Raw genomic sequence first — 4021 nt, 5'->3', positions numbered from 1 at the left:
CATCGAAAGAAAAAATGGATAAACTGCGTTTGCGCAAGTTCAACCAAGATGAGAAAGCAAACAGCTGCAACACAAAGACACCAAAAGACCATTTTCTGACGATTTTGAGAGAAAATTAGAAAAAAGAGAGACTTCTTGCCAGTTCAACAGTGTTGCGACGTCGGATCCAACAAACCACGAGACAATGTAAACACTATGTTGGGACAATGTTACAATAATACTAAGACAATTTTGTGACAATATTGCCAAGGCAGGTTCACCGGTATCTAGGATAGTGACTCAGGCCCGACGCTTATATGGAGAAAATCTGTCCCGGTTAACGGGGTCACCCTCCCAGCCGAGCCAACTTTAGCCAGCGTTTATACGAGAAAGAAGTTGACCCCTTTGGTTGTGCCAACAGCGCCCGCGCATGCTCTGATTGACCGGCTATGACCGAGTTGAATCGGCTGGGCGAGCCAAATGTTTATATGGAGAAAAGATGGCCCCGCTAGGAAGGTAATCCTACCATCACAAAAGGTTGGCTCCAGCAGGGTAGCTGGGTTGGGCGGCTGACCCTTCTACCTAGAAAAACTTTTTCTCCATGTAAACGGGGACATCACATGACATGCAGGGGAATACATTTCTTACCAGCTGCTGTCCTACACATGAATTTCTTGGGCTCTTTAAGTTCTATTTTGACGATCAGCTATTTTCTGCTGGTGTTTATTGGCATCACTGGAAATTCACTTGTAATAATTTCAACCGTGATAAAAAATCGGAACATGCGATCGACAACGAATACTCTAGTGGCGTTTGTGTCGGCTGCAGATTTAATCTCGTTAATTTGCTTCATTCCGTTTGCCATTCTTCTGACTTTTAAACTTCCAGGAGGAACACTGGGCGCCGTGTTGTGCCAAACGTTTGCGACAGCTAACACATCCAGCGCGACAATCGTGGTATCTATCACCACTCTGACACTGTTGGCTGTCGAGCGATTTCGCGCGCTTTTGAAACCCTGGAACAGCCTGCTGCGTTTAACAAAGGACAGCGTTTTCTGCTGGATCTTTGGAATTTCACTTTACTCCGTTATTCTTGTCATCCCTCTTTTCTCATTTACGGAGTTCGATGAAAAAGAAAGAATATGCTCTGATTTGAGAGAGCTCAAGACTGAAAGACGCATATACTACTCATTGCTTGGTTGTGGAGTGGCTTTAGCTCTTTTGTGATTTGCTTTTGCTACTGGCGAATTATCCGGGGATTCTACTTTGGGAGCCAGCGTCTGCGCTTTAATGAAGAATTACAGCAGAAAAGAAAGGTCGTAAAGTTACTGCTTCTGATAACTTTGGCTTTCATAATCTGTTTTACACCTCGCGCCGTCTATTTTCTTTTCTTTTATTCCAACAGAGGCCCTTTTAATCAAATTTCTTTCTTTCTGATACATTGCAACTCAGCCACGAATCCGATTATTCTCTGGTTTCAAAGTCAAAATTTTCGAGCAGAATTCAAAAATATGGTGAACAAAATCAACTGCAAAATCAAGAGGCTGACATGCTTTGTCTCTAATGATTAAACCCATATCGATAACCATGTATATTCATACCTAATGGCATTGAATTTAATTCAAGGGCTTCAAAAATTAACAAACAAAATTGGCATCAAACCATCTTTAAAATAAAACTTTTCAAATTATTTTTATAATCAAGAAGAAAGTTAATCTTTTCCCTCCCCTGGCAACAGGGAAGCGCATCTTCCTATACGTTTAGATGAAGTTAACACAGCTTTCGTTTTCACGTATAAAGGGGCTAATTTGATAAATGCTGAGAAGGACTGTCAAAAAAGATAAATAATCAATGCTTAAGCAGATGGCAGTGTCTTAAAAACGAAACTCGATTAGTTTTATATACACTAGTACTAGGCGCCATTTTTTAGATAACGCAAATTCCCATGGCAATCACCATTAGAGTAGAGGTAAAACTGAATTCAGAAGTCAATTGTAGAATACCAAGTTAGTAAATCAACCACGCAATTGTGATTTTTCTCTAAAAATTAACAAGTATGCAAAGCAGAACGGTCCAGTGTCCGATGACGTCACAGTAAAGTAAAAATCGAAATCACGAAGGAGCCATAATAGGGAGCTTAGCAACGACGACGGCGAGGGCAACGAGAACGGCAAAAAAACAATAGGCTTGATTAGCAAAACAACAACTTTGCACGTGCATCACACTTTTTTGTACATTTCTTTGCCGTCACTGCACGACTACGACGTGAAAATGCCTACTTTCACAATTTATGGAGAACGTAAACAAGCGACGACGAATTTTCTTCTCTCTTTCTAAGCTTGAGTCCGATCCCCCAGAAATTAACTCCAAGGAAATTCGCTCACATTTCACATTTTCAGTGAATTGGAATAAACGCGAAAAAGTTTGAAAAAACGCGAATTCATTTTAAAAGTGACCTTTTTTGCTGCTGTCGCCGTCGTCGATGCTAAAGCTCCCTACTTTTGGTTCAGCGGAGACACGAATCTCATATTATAGTTAACTCGAGCTCCTTTTTAAAAGTGGAAACTAATGTGTCCGTTTTAGAAGAACTCTATTTCTGTCTTATAGAGCTGTGACAACCTCGTTCCCAGGGTTCTCTCCTACCCGCCCGTAGGGCGGGTAGGAGAGAACCCTGGGAACGAGGTTGGAGCTGTGAATCAACTAAAGGTACAGCCAACTAAAGATGTAAAAGAAAGTAAAGAAAGAGAGTAAAGGAGTAAAGAAAGACATGGACGAACACAGTATTAGCGAGGTTTCGAGGTCTCGAGGTGTCCTGTATCCCGACACATTGCACCGAATCTGAAAGGGTATCTCTAGGGTTTCGTGATTTGACCAGAATATCGTGCGGGATGAGGAAAAGTGAAAAATTCCTCGGCGGGATACGGGATTTGACCGCAACTTGGGAAGTGGGATTCGATAAAATCTTGGCTAGAGTTGCAAATTTGGAAAGAAAATGGAAGTCGGTTCGGGCTGGGGATGTGGGATGATCTTAAAAAGGAGGGGGAATGGAATCAGGACCCCATCGCCTTCCTCCCCCCTCCCCCCCTTCTAGACCCTGACTGTAGTTGCCGTACATAGTAGACTAGAAGTAACATTTATTCCTGGTCAAACAAGATAAAATTGCAAAAGCTAAGAAAAATGCTTGCAGACTAAGGTATATATAAGTACCGCTATATACACTCTGTACCGTTGTTAACTTATAACAATTTCTCAACATTTACTAAAAACGTTCTAACTGCTTTGAAAACTGAAACTGCCAACATAATTTTGCTCGATCGCGCCTGTGAGATTTAAACTAAAAAAGAAACTCATTATATTTTTAGAAAAGTGTAAAGGTGGGTTTATTATATTGGCTTAACTGGCAAGAGCACCTGAAATCCCTCAATTTCAACCATGTTTAATTTAGTGACGAAAACTGATGTTCGAACCAAAAAATTGAATTAAGTCTAATGAAGCTTCCCTAAACAATCTTCATAACGAGCAAGATTTTCTTCAGTAGCTTTCACTGTCTCCTCCAGTCTTTCAACTTCAGTCTTTCTTCTTTCCTTCTCCATTAGAAACTGGCTGATTTTGTGTTCGCATCTTGCAAGGGACGATCTTGCTTTCTTTAGATTGAGCTTTTCTTGAGACAGTTTCTCTTTCGTTTCCCGGGCCAGCTGGTGAACGCTGTCCTTGGCTTTGAGCATTGCATTGGAGTTACTGTCTACTGCTGCTTGACTGTCATTTTTACAGTGGTGGTAATTCGAAGAAACTATGTACACTCCAGATACCAAGGGTTTCTTATCATAAGGAAAAGGAGGTTTGGGAATCTCAGGACTTGCTTCGTTTTTATTACACCCAGTATCTGAAACATCTAAGATATCACGTGCCGAACGTGAAGCGTTGTCGGACACGCTTGCTTTAGGGTGTGTAAATTTGTCACTACCTCCTTCTTTCCCTTTCACGTAATGCCTTCTTTTCCTTTGAAGTGATGCCACTATCAAAGGAACATCGTCGTCGCTGTC

The 4021-nt window shown here is 41.3% G+C and overlaps 1 pseudogene; it reads left to right on the top strand.

Annotated features, from left to right (window-relative positions):
* The first annotated feature begins 644 nt into the window (after window positions 1–644).
* Window positions 645–2097, top strand: LOC140930039 (galanin receptor type 1-like; annotated as a pseudogene).
* The last annotated feature ends 1924 nt before the right edge of the window (window positions 2098–4021 follow it).

Source organism: Porites lutea, chromosome 3 (genome assembly GCF_958299795.1).
Source record: "Porites lutea chromosome 3, jaPorLute2.1, whole genome shotgun sequence".
Lineage (NCBI taxonomy): Eukaryota > Metazoa > Cnidaria > Anthozoa > Scleractinia > Poritidae > Porites > Porites lutea.
The sequence above is the reverse complement of the archived record's forward strand: the minus strand, read 5'-3'. Positions and strand labels throughout refer to the sequence as shown.